We start from the raw sequence: 13,506 nt of genomic DNA on the forward strand, positions 1-13,506 counted from the left end.
GAAGGATTAAGACCCACTGGGAATGGGGCAGGTCACATCTCATTTGAGGTGACCGAATCCAAAGGTCCCTCCCAGAGCTCCAGGAAGATGGTGGGACAGGACAGGCTGAGCTCAGCCTGTTCCAGGGGCAGCTGGAGAAGGGTCAGAGGGCGGCTGGGACGACGACCCCAGGGCGTGAGTGACCGCGGAGGGTCTTCCACCTCACACAGGAGGCCCTGGTTACAGGAGCTGAGACGCAGAGAACAGGCGACCGTCCAGCTGGCACAGGCAGCCTAGTGCACCCCTTTCCAAACAGAAGCCCGGAGCCTGCGGGGGTGCACGGACAGGAGACGGGACAAAGCACAGCACCACAATTAGTTGTAGAACACATTTCAGACTTTGACATGGGTTACAATTTCACAACTTTAGGTTTTTACTTCTAGCTACTCTAAAATACTGGAGATTAAAAGAGATATCAATTTAATGATTCAGCATTCATATTCATTTGTTAAATCTTATCTTCTCTGTATAACTCCACCATTACCTTTGATCTTTCCATCACACTCTTTAGGGGTGTTTGGGCTGTGGCATTTCTAAATTTTTCATATTGGAAGGGTCTGCCACTAATATGGGGTAGGGAGATGGAACTATCTGATGTTCTGGAGAGGCTGGGCCCTCTAGGTTTCAGGACTTGTCTGGACCAGGGAACCATCTGGAGGTTGTAGGGTTCTGGAAAGTTACCCTAGTGCCTGGAACCCTTGTGGAATCTTAAACATTGCCCTAGGTGTTCTTTAGGATTGACTGGAATGGTCCTGGCTGGGGGTTGGCAGGTTATGACAGGTAGTAAGGTCTACCTGAAGCTTGTATAAGAGGGACCCCCAGAGTAGCCTCTCGACTGTATTTGAACTCTCTCTGCCACTGATACTTTATTAGTTCTACTTCTTTTCCCCCTTTTGGTCAGGATGGAATTGTTGATCCCACGGTGCCAGGTCTGGATTCATCCTTGGAGGCATCTCCCACGTCGCCAGGGAGACTTTCACCATTCACAGGGGAATTTTATCAAACATTCCCAAAAGAACTAATACAATTCTGCTAAAGCTTTTACAAAAAAATTTTGAGGAAAAAGGAACACTACCTAACTCATTTTATGAAGCTAACATCACTTTAATACCAAAACTGGGTAAAGATGCTATAAGAAAGGAAAACTACAGGCCAATCTCCCTAATGAACATAGATGCAAAAAATTCTCAACAAAATACTAGCGAGCTGAATCCAACATATATTAAAAGAATTATTCATCACAACCAAGTGGGGTTTATACCAGAAATGCAGGGATGGTTCAACACAAAAAATCAATCAATGTAATACAGCACATTAACAAACCTGTTATGGGGTGCACCAAAAAAGAGACCACACAATTCAAAACTGCAAGCCAATTTGGAGTCTTTATTAGGTGGCCGGCGACTGCCTCAGAAACCTCTAAGAAGGAAGATTCAGAGAGCAGCCCCCAGAGGTTTTCAAGGTGAGCTTATAAAGGCTAAAATTATGTTGTGGTTTGCAGTTGCTAGCAAGCAAATGAAATCATAGAAGCAGAAAAATGCCTTTAGCTGTTGCCAAAACACATCCCGTTCCCTCAGTTCCTTAACATTGGATGTTGTTTAACTCTTGCGGACATACCGCCCCAATGTTGTGGGGACTCTCCCTGCTTGGGCCTGACTGATTGCTCCTGACCCTCCACATTCCCCACTGGTTTTATGAGAGAATCAAATCATTGTTTCTTCATTTTGATTATAAATCTGTTGATATTGGGTTCAAAGGATTAATAATTTAACAGTTTGTATTCTTTTTTGCACATATGAGGTTAGACAGTTGGTTACACAGGGCCCAAACATTAAGCCTAATAACATGAGAATCAGGGGCCGGCTACAGCGGACAAGAGCGTGGTCAGCCATGGGGACCGGGAAAGTAAGTTTTCATATCACTGGCAGGGGTCCCGTCCACCCAGCCTCCAAGGTGGTTGGCTGAAGCTTCTTTATCCGGACCAGGTCTCCAGGCTGCACCTGAAATAGATCTTTTTTAGGGTCAGGATTTGTTGGTCCCAGATGGGCTGCTTTCACCAGTTCCTGGGTTTGCTGGGTGGCAGATTGCAGGGCCTGTAATGATTTTAGAAGAGAATGGTTATTTAATTTAGCTATTTTTTTCTCTCCCAATTTAGGGATTAGTGGGAGTGGTCGCCCTAACATGATTTCATATGGAGTAATTCCCTTAACATAGGAAGTACATTTAGTTTTTAGGAGGGCAAATGGAAGGAGACTCACCCAATTTTCACCAGTCTTGAGTTTTAGTTTATTTAAAGTTTCCTTTATTCTTTTAACTTGCCCTGAATTCTGTGGCCTATAAGTGCAATGTAATTTTCATTTGATATTTTATATTTTTGCTAACAGTCGTGTAACTTGGGTGATGAACGCCGTCCCATTGTCGGACCCCATTGCAGTTGGGAGCCCAAATCAGGGGACAATTTCAGATCATTATTTGTGCTGTCTCGGTTCTGGTAGGAAATGCCTCAGTCTATCCGGAGAAGGTGTCGATGAAGACTAGCAGGTACCTGTATCCAAACAGACCAGGTAATATTTCCGTGAAGTGTATTTCCCACTCCTCCCCTGGGGCTTGTCCCCTCAGCCTGGTTTCTTGGGGCATTTCTTTTCCTCCACTGGAATCTACCTGGGTGCAGATGTGGCATCTGGACGATAGCTGCCAGGCTCGTGGCAATCGGGGAATGTAGTAATCTCTCTGTAAGAGTTCAGTTAGTTTTGAACTGCCCAGGTGTGTACTTTGGTGAACCTGGGTAACCAAATTTTTCTCCAGGTGCTCTGGCACTAGGATTCTCCCATCTGGGAGAATTTTCCAACTGTCCGGATCTGTTTTGGTGCCCAGAGTTTTGCCCAGTTTACTCTCTTCCCCGGTATATTTTGGGGGATTCGGCAGCACTTGCCCCGGTAAAACAGGAAGTATCTGCAGCATCCCTACTGGTTTGGGCAACCTCTTTTGCCATTTTATCAGCCAGGGCATTTCCTCTGGCGATTTGAGTTTTGGCAGTCTGATGTCCTTTGCAATGCATAACGGCTGCCCTCTTTGGCAACCAGACAGCCTCTAGCAAGATGAGTATTTCTGGTATATTTTTTATTTCTTTTCCTCCGGATGTCAAAAGTCCCTGCTCCTGATATAGTGCCCCATGGATGTGCGCAGTTGCGAAGGCATATCTGCTGTCTGTGTAGATGTTGACAATGTTTCCTCTTCTCCACCTTAGAGCCTGGGTCAGAGTTATCAGTTCGGCCTTTTTGGCTGAGACCGGATAGCCCAACTGGGCTGGTTTCTGTGACAAGTTTTCGGTTGTCTTTTTATAGTCTGACAGGTTATTAGCTGCCAGTAAATGGTCATCCACATATTGTAGGAGGGTTATCTCTAAAACGAGCCAGATCCTGGCTTAAGGCCTCATTGAACAGGGTGGGAGAATTTCTGAAACCCTGCGGCAACCGAGTCCAGATGAGTTGTCCAGAGAACCCCCACTCTGGGTCAGTCCATTCAAAAGCAAAGATGGGTTGACTCACTGCGGTCAGGGGAAGTGAAAAGAAGGCATCCTAAGTCCAGAACAGTGTAGACCTGCTGGCTGGGAGGTAACAGGCTCAAGAGCATATATGGGTTAGGCACACTGGGGTGAATGGTTTCAATTCTTTTGTTTATCTCTCGGAGATCTTGCACTGGCTGGAAATCGTTGGTCCTGGGTTTTTGGACCGGGAGAAGGGGTGTGTTCCAGGCCAAATGGCAGGGGACTAGAATACCTGCCTCCAGGGGTCTTTTGCTATGGACTGCAATGCCTCTTTTACCCTTTAAGCCTATTGGGTATTGTCAGACTCTGATTGGGGTGGTGGTGCTAGTCAGCTGGACAACAATGGGGGGCCAGCGGGCAGCTAATCCTGGTAGGTTAGTTTCTGCTCATATGCCTGGTATTTTTTCTTTAAATTCCCGCATATATGGGCCTGGGCCACAGTGCCACCTCTGCAGTAAGTAAATACTCTTCCTATAAGGGGCAAGTGAGGAGGATTGCTGCGGGGGTTGTACTGAAGGAGAGCTCAGTTGAATCGTTTTTGAAAGAGATGGTGGCTTCTAATTTCTGGAGAAGGTCTCTCCCCAAAAGGGGGTAGAGACACTCGGGCACCACAAGAAGCGAGTGGGTGACAGTTCTGTCCCCAAGGTTAGTGATCCTAGTCTTCATCCATGGGTAAGACTTTGTCTCTCCCGTTGCTGCCTGTATGGGGATTTTTTCCTTAGATCTGGGCCCTTCTGCCTGCTGGAGGACGGAGAAGGTCGCCCCAGTATCCACAAGAAACTTTATAGGCTTGCCCCCAATTTCTAATGTGACCTTGGGCTCCTGGGGGCTCAACGGAATGGAGCCCCGGCCCCATCAATTCCCCTCTTCAACTAGAACAGGGGCTGGTTTCAGTCCTTTAAGTCCTCTTTTAGGGCATTCATTTTTCCAATGTCCAGTCTCTTTGCAGTAGGCGCATTGGTTTGCACCTAGGCCCAACCTTTTCCCTTGGTCTCCCTTTCTTTTTTCAATGGTTCCCTTTCTACCTTTTGTTTTTCCTGTTCAGCCATTGTGGATATTAAAATTTTGGCTCTATTTTTTCGACTGCGTGGTCCCGGGGTCATCTCTGTTACTAAAAGCCTTTTGGGCAATCTCTATCAATTCAGACGGCACTTTATCCTCAAATCCTTGTAATTTCTGTAATTTTTTTCTTATTACAAAAATAAGGGGGCCGACTGGGTGACAAATGCTGTATTTGTGGCTCGCCTGTTTTCGGGTGCCTCTGGATCTATCGGGGTGTACAAGCGGTTTGCCTCCAGGAGGCGCTCAAGGAAAGCGGCTGGAGATTCGTCCGGCTTTTCTACGGTTTCGCTTACCTGAGACAAGTTGGTTGGTTTCTTGGCCGCTGCTCGTATTCCCCGGAGCAGAGTCTGGCGATACCGATTGAGAGCCTCCTTACCTCTATCAGTGTTGGGGTCCCATCCGGGACGGGTGGAGGGGAACACAGCCTCTAATCGGGTTGATTCAGTAGTAGGTTGTCCGTCAGGTCCAAGAATGAACTTCCTCGCCTCTCTCCTGACTCGGTCTCATTCCTCGGAGGTGACGAGGGCCTGGAGGAGCTGTTGGCAGTCATCCCAGGTGGGCTGGTGGGTAAAAAAGACAGCCTCCACCAGGGAGACGAGCCCTTGGGGCTTTTCAGAGAAAGAGGGATTCCGGTTTTTCCAGTTATACAGATCACTGGAGGAAAAGGGGACATAGACCACGAAAGGTGGGCGGTCGTCCCCCAGGGCGGGACCCACCTGCCTCAGGGGTGAAATTGGGGCCCCGGAAGTATCCAGTGATTGTAAACGAGAAGAAGGGTGGTGAGCAGAGCCTCTTCTGGTATGGGGGGGACTGAAGGTCACCTCCCGGCTATCAGAGGGGCTGGCTGCCGCCTCTTGGCCGTTTCTCCCCTCTGGCCTTAGAGGGGTGGAGGGGCTGCTGGGTATGAGGGAGGGTCTATCGAAAGCGGATCCTCCGGTGGTCCTGTCAATACTGGGACCCCGTAAGTCCTTTCTTTTCGAGAGGTTTTTATTAAGAGGGCTGTTTTGGCTCTGGGGTGGGGGTGAGGGTTCTTTTTGGGACTCCAGGCAAGACTGTAAGCATTTGGGTTTTTTTTGTTAAAATTTCAATCCAGATTAGTATATAGGGGATTTGGTCAGGGTGGTCTGGATTACCAAAAATCCAAAAATCATCCTTTGGACTGTATAAGCTATAGATAGGTCTGTGGCTCCCTCAGGAGGCCACCCAGAACCCAAAGCTGGCCACTCCCATGAGCAGAATTTTTCCAAGTTGAAGGCGCCGACAGGAGCTCCGTAGTCTCCGGCCTTCTGCTGAAATTCCTGGAAATTTGTCAAAAAACATTGAAGGGGAATACAGACAGATGAACTTGACTGACCCACGGCAATTATGACAAGAACGACAATGGATGTGACGAGACAAACAATTGAGAGGAGGGACAAAACGAGCCAAGACACACAAAAGCCTTACCTCTAACTGATTCCTAACCAGAATCCCAGGCAACGTCTTGCTCTGGGACTGACCTTGGAAGTAATGCTGCGTCCAGCCTTCCAGAGGTCCTCACTGGATCCAGTAACAGACCTGTACTCGCCGGTGAGGTTTCCAGAAACAGGTGACTCCACCAGATTTTGTATAATTTTGGAGGGTCCTGTAGGACCGACCCGGTCCCTGGTCCTTGCCTGGGGTGGAGGAACGTCTCTCTGAGGTCTTCCCCTAGGCCGGACCTCAGTTCCGGGGGCGATCCCCAGGACCTGTGGTCACCAGATGTCCCATTAGGGATGATCTTGCTGGGGCCTCCAAATGTTATGGGGCACACCGAAAGAAAGACCACATAATTCAAAACTGCAAGCCAATTTGGAGTCTTTATTAGCCGGCCGGCGACTGCCTCAGAAACCTCCGAGAAGGAAGATTCAGAGAGCAGCCCCTAGAGGTTTTTAAGGTGAGTTTATAAAGGCTAAAATTATTTGTGGTTTGCAGTTGTTAGCAAGCAAGCATAATCATAGAAGCAGAAAAATGCCGTTGTCAAAACACATTCCGTTCCCTCAGTTCCCTAACATTGGATGTTGTTTAACTCTTGGGGACATACCGCCCCAATGTTGTGGGGACTCTCCCTGCTTGGGCCTGACTGATTGCTCCTGGCCCTCCACAAAACCTAAAAGAAAAAAATCACATGTTCATTTCGATTGACGCTGAAAAAGCATTTGACAAAATTTAACATCCTTTTCTGATAAAAACACTTCAAAAGGTAGGAATTAAAGGCAATCTTCTCAAAACGATAAAAGACATATATGACAAACCCATAGCCAGTATTGTACTCAATGGTGAGAGACTGAAAACTTTCCCCCTAAGATTGGGAATGCGACAAGGATGCCCTCTGTCACTTCTATTATTCAACATTGTACTAGAAGTTCTCTGGTAGAGCAATCAGGCAGGACAAAGAAGTAAAACTTTAATTATTTGCAGATGACATGATACTAAACTTGGAAAATCTGGAGAAATTGTACTGGTTTGGAAGGATGTATATCCCCTAGAAAAGCCATGTTTTAATCAAAATCCCATTTTGTAAAGGTAGAATAATCCCTATTCAATACTGTATGTTTGAATCTGTAATTAGATCATCTCCCCGGAGATGTAACCCAATCAAGAGTGATTGTTAAATTGGATTAGGTGATGACATGTCTCCACCCATTTCAGTGGGTCTTGATTAGTTACTGGAATCCTATAAGAGAAGAAACATTTTGGAGAATGTAAGAGATTTCTGTCTACCAGCCAGCGACCTTTGGAGATGAAGAAGGAAAACGTGTCCTGGGGAGCTTCATGAAACTGGAAGCCAGGAGAGAAAGCTAGCAGATGATCCCGTGTTTGCCATGTGCCTTCCCATTTGAGAGAGAAACCCTGAACTTCATCTTGAACCAAGTTATCTTTCCCTGGATGCCTGTGATTGGATATTTCTATAGATTTATTTAATTGGGACATTTTCTCAGCCTTAGAACTGTACACTAGCAACTTATTAAATTCCCCTTTTCAAAAACCATTCATTTCTGGTATATTACATTCTGGCAGCTAGCAAACTAGAACAGAAATCTACAACAGAGTTACTTGAGCTAATAAAAAAATTCACCAAGGTGGCAGAATACAAAATAAATGTGCAAAAATCAGTAGTGTTTCTATGCACAAACAATGACCTAACTGAGGAGTCAATTAAGTAAAAAATTATGTTGAAAATAGCAACTAAAAGAATCAAGTATCTAGGAATCAACTTAACCAGGGATGTAAAGGACTTATACACAGAAAACTACATAATATTGCTAAAAGATCTCAAAGAAGATCTAAATAGGTGGAAGACACTCCCTGCTCATGTATAGGAAAGTTAAACATAGTTAAGATGTCAATCCTACCCAAACTGATCTACAGCTTGAACACAGTACCAATCAAAATTCCAACAACCTGCTTTGAAGACTTGGAAAGGCTAATTTAACAAATTCATCTAGAAGGGAAAGAGACACTGAATAGCTAAAAGCATCCTAAAAAAGAAGAACAAAGTAGAAGGATTAACACTTCCTGATTTTAAAAGTTACTATAAAGCCACAGTGGTCAAAACAGCATGGTACTGGCACAAAGACAGAAGTATTGACCAACGGAATCAAATCAAGAGTCTGGAAATAGATCATCAAATCTATAGTCAACTGATCTTCAACCAGGCCCCCAAATCCACTGAACTGGGACAAAATAGTCTTTTCAATAATTGGGCATGGGAGAACTGGATATCAATAACCAAAAGAATGAAGGAGGACCCTTACCTTACACAATATACAAAAATTAACTCAAAATGGATCAAACACCTAAATATAAGAACTAGCACCATAAAGCTTTTAGAAGAAAATGTAGTAATCTAGTAATACGAGGTAGCTTCCTAAACTTTACACCCAAAATGCAAGCAACAAAAGAAAAAATAGATAAATGGGAATGTCTCTAAATCAAATGCTTTTGTGCCGCAGAAGACTTTGTCAAAAAGGTGAAGAAGCAGCCAATTCAATGGGAGAAAATATTTGAAAATTACATCAGTTAAAGGTTTGATATCCTATATATTTAAATAAACCATACAATTCAACAACAAAAGAGCAAACAACCCAATTATAAAATGGGCTAAAGATATGAATACACATTTTCCAAAGAGCAAATACAGATGGCTAAAAAGCACATGAAGAAATGCTCATTTTCATTAGCTATAAGGGAAATGCAGATCATGACTACAATGAGATACCACCTCACACCTCTAAGAATGGCTGCTATTAAACACACAGGAAACTACAAATGTTGGAGAGGATGTGGAGAAATTGGGACACTGATGCACTGCTGGTGGGAATGTATAATGGTGCAGCCACTGTGGAAGACTGTTTGGTGGTTCCTTAGGAAACTAAATATCGAATTGCTCTATGAACTAGCAGTACCACTACTCAGTATATACCCAGAAGAGCTGAAAACAGTGACACAAACAGATATTTGCACACCGATGTTCACAGCAGCATTATTCACAGTCACTAAAAGATGGAAGCTATCCAAGTGCCCATCAGCAGATTCAAGGATTAACAAAATTTGATATATACATACGATGGAATATTATGCAGCACTAAGATGAAATGACATTCTGAAGCACATGACAAGATGGATGAGACTTGAGGACATAATGCTGGGTGAAATAAGCCAGACACAAAAGGATAGATACTGTATGGTGGTTCTCTACTGGATCTATAAGTAATATTACCATATGGAAGGTGAACATGATTGAAAGGGGTTGTATAGACCCACGTGTCCCACTGATGCACACAGTGTTTATATTAACACTATAAATATAAATAAGTTCTTGCATGAACTACTGGAAAGATATGAATCTTATACAAAGAGTGTATAAGTTAGGGTTATAGGAGGAAAACTGCTATTGCATGCTATGAGCTATGTTTAACGGGAAAACATCAACAGAACCACAGCAACACCAGGGGTAAATACTGGGTGGAGGGACAAGAGTTAAGGGGAGGTTTGCATTTTCTATTTGGTGAGGGTGTGTTTATTGGTTATCTTTCTCTTGGACACAATGAAATTATCTAAAATTGAGAGTGTTGATGCACTATTGACTTTGGACATTGCATATGATGCCCAGTGAATGGAGGTGGCTGAAGGATGCACTGCCTGAGAAGCAGATTAGCGAACAATGGTGTATACAAATGATTGAATATTGTGCTACAAAAAGGAAGGAAGTTGTGAGGCATGCAACACTGTGAATGAATCTGTGGGACATTTGGTGAGGAAAATTGAGCCAAAAGCAGAAGAGCCCATATTGCATGAACTCACTTAGAAAACACTTATAAGAAGAAGGGGCCTAGATTGTAAACTCTTACAGCAGCCACATTTAGTCCAGAGCAGTATCTGTCATCTCTGGACTTGTTATATTTCTATAACCTGGTATTTAGAGATAAGAATGAAGCCAACCAAGTCACAAATGAGGCAATTCAGAACACAGGGCTAAGGAAGATATTGTCTGTATTTTAGAACTTCACCTATTCTTTGAGACCAAAAGAAGAAAGATTTATTTTGTCTAGAATCAAAATTTTCTATAGCACATAATCTAACTCACCCTGTCTGGATAGATCATTTAAACAACCCAAACACAGGGAGCCCAGAATGAGAATGAGGGCCTTTAATCCTGTACAGATTAATGTAATGCCTGCATACATCCCAGAGTATATTAAGCAGATAATCAAAAGTATTGGCAAGATCCCTTGAGGGATGGGAGAAAAAACATGGAACTATTTAACTTCACCACGGGAGATACCCCAGATAATGCGTCAAACAGTAGCGATACCTAAATCAATAGGCCAAGTCCTTGATCTTGAGGCTGCTCTTGTGAAGCTTGTATAATTATGGAGAAGCTTGGCCTCCCTATAGGTATGCCTGAGAGTTATTTCCAGAGGACCTCTGTTGTTGCTCAGATGTGGCCTCTCTCTCTCTCTCTCTCTATGCCCAACATGATTTCACTTCTGCAAATGAAATCATCGTCCTCCCCCCTATATGGGACATGACATCCAGGGGTGAAAGTCTCCCTGGCAGCATGGGAGAGGACTCCCAGGGATGAATCCAGACCTATCACTGTGGGATCAACAATTCCATCCTGACCAAAAGGGGGAAAAGAAGTGTAACAAATAAAGTATCAGTGGCTGAGAGAGTCCAAATAGTCAAGAGGCTACTCTGCGGTCACTCTTATGCAAGTTTCAGTTAGACTTTGCTACTTATCATAGCTCGCCCAACCCCGACGCAAACCATTCCTGCCAATCCTGAAGCACACCTAGGGCAATATATAAGACTCTGCAAAGGTTCCAGGCACTAGAGTAACTTTCCAGAAACCTCCAACCTCCAGATGGCTCCCTGGTCCAGATAAGTCCTGAAATGCAGAGGGGCCAGACTCTCCACAACATCAGCTAGTCCCATCCCCTTATCCCACATTATTAACAGCCCCTTCCAACGTGAAAAAGTCATGATGGGCATAGCCCAAACACCCCTGAGGAGTGGGAGAACGATCCAAGGTGATGGTGGAGTTATACAGAGAAGGTAGGGCTTAACAAATGAGTATGATTGCTGAATCATTATACTGATATTTCTTTAGTCTCCAGAATCTTAGAGCAGCTAGAAGTAAAAACCTAAAATTGTGGAATTGTAACCGATACCAAACTCTGAAATATGCTCTGCAACTAATTGTTGCAATGTGCTTTGAAATGTATTGCTTTTTTTGTATATATATTATTTTTCACAAAAAAGAAAAAAAGGTAGATTGTGATGATAAATGCAGAGCTACATGTGATGATACTGTGAACCACTCATTTATACACTTTGGATGATTACATAGTATGTGACTATATAATAAATGTCTATAAAAATAATTTTTAAAAAGTCCCACCCACAATAGGTCTGCACCCACAGGAAGGATTAAAAGAACCTGGCATTTTCTGGAATGCATAAAGCGTCAGACCAACCCAGTATCTAAATGTGAGCTTTTGTGGACTGGAAGCAGATACACATGTTTTCTCTGCAAGCCCCTTGAGGGAAGAGCTAGCAGAGAACCTGGCCCAGCGCCTGACAGATTCCCCCCCCCACACAGCTTGTTCGGCTGTCCTTATCCGACGAGTGGATTTTCTCTGTCCCTCCTCCTGTGAGCACGGAGAGCCATCTGTTGTTTGAGTGGGCAATCACCTCTTTGTGGAACTGCGTTGGTATTTTCTCTCATAGCGAGGATGAGTCTGTGGCAGGAGAAAATGTACATTCTGGAAATAAGGTCACAGCGGGAGAGACGCAGGGAGACTCTGAGCACAGTGCTCGGACCCGGAAAGCACTCAGCCGTGTCGACGCTGCTGTGTCACTGTTAAGTAAACAGTAGTGAGCGGAACAAGGAAACATGGTAACTGTTGGCTCTTGCCTCACTTCGCGGACGTAGGCAGGGCTCTTAACACTTCTGTTTATTAAGCTAATCATTAATGAATCGATTCTAAGTCATTTCAGCAGTTCTCAGGCCCCCTGACCCTCCTGGCTGATTATTTTCTCAATGTTATCTCTTCCGTATTATCTCGATCACGCAAACAGTCTTTCTGCCAGATTCTGAAACAAGAACAGGTGCCGATTCCTCTGAAATTTAGCCACCTGTACCTGTGGTTTGATCCTCTGGGACTTTCTCCTGACTTACCTGGCGGTTCGTGGCACACAGGCGGGCTTTCTCCGCCTTGGCACTGTTCACGTTTTGGGCTGGGTAATTCTTTGTTGTGGGAGGCTGTGTTTTACCATAGTCGGGTGTTCAGCAGTTTTCCTGGTTTACCCACTCGATGCCACAACACAACTGTGCCAGCTGTGACAACCAAAAATGTTTCCAGACATTGCTGAATGTTTTCTGGAGATTTCAAAATCACCCCAGTTGAAAAACCACTACAATAAAGACAAAAGGCAAAATGATAGTTTTGACTGTTATCCCTGCAGTCGCTTCAGTGAAGTGAGATTATGTATAAATGTACACATATATATTAGAATGTATTGTATAGCTATGCTTAAAGTGTACGTTTGCAAGGTTTGTCACTATTTTATCATGGAAAGTCTGCTCCTTTTAAAATGCGGCAATCATCGGGAAATCACTCACCCTGTTGGCACACGCCGTGTCGGAACACTGCCTTCTGCTCAGAACGCACCTCACGTCCTTGTCTGTGGCAAGTTATGCCGCGGTCCTGGCACCCAGATGTCACGTCTCTTCAAAAGCATCCCGTGTGTTCCTGTGGCATTCCTACACATCTTCTCTCAGCATCTCTGCATTTCTTTGTAACTACTTAGGGGCCTGTCTCTGCCATAAGAATAGGCAGAACGTCTTCTTCATCTTCCTAGTTCCAGCCCCTGCAGGTGCCCGGCACAGGGCAGGTCCACGGGGGTGGCTGAGGGCTGGTTGCAGAGGGCAGCGTGGAGGCTGAGGGACTCCGTTTCACCCCCTTCCTCTCCGCTCTTTATTAGCTGTGTGGCCTCAGCTGAGTCCTCTCACTCCTCAGAAATTCACTTTCTTCATCCTGCAATTAAGATAATCATATTTCCAATTTGAGGGGCAGTGCTGTGATTTCAGAACACCCAGTTACTTTGATGTCTCTTGGGAATGGGATGTGCAGTGCACAGCGGGCAGTCAGGGCTGGGCCCGGGAAACCCACCCTCAGCGTTCTGCGCCCGCTCAGCCCGGCTCTGACAGCTGGTCTCCGGGCAAATTTTATGTCCTTAATCATTTGATTATGAATGCATAATTTAATAACTACTCGCATTTAAAAATATAAAACAGGACTGAGGCTTCTCTGCCCGGGGACTTTATTCAG

The 13,506-nt window shown here is 44.6% G+C and overlaps 1 long non-coding RNA gene across 1 annotated transcript in view; it reads left to right on the plus strand.

Annotated features, from left to right (window-relative positions):
• Nucleotides 1-4,686: 4,686 nt before the first annotated feature.
• LOC143666380 (uncharacterized) overlaps nucleotides 4,687-13,506 on the plus strand; it is a 28,850-nt gene continuing 20,030 nt past the window's right edge. Inside the window, exon 1 of the long non-coding RNA XR_013167581.1 lies at nucleotides 4,687-6,563. This is a non-coding gene — a long non-coding RNA (uncharacterized LOC143666380). The remainder of the gene's footprint in view (nucleotides 6,564-13,506) is intronic.

This window comes from Tamandua tetradactyla, chromosome 22 (assembly GCF_023851605.1).
Source record: "Tamandua tetradactyla isolate mTamTet1 chromosome 22, mTamTet1.pri, whole genome shotgun sequence".
Lineage (NCBI taxonomy): Eukaryota > Metazoa > Chordata > Mammalia > Pilosa > Myrmecophagidae > Tamandua > Tamandua tetradactyla.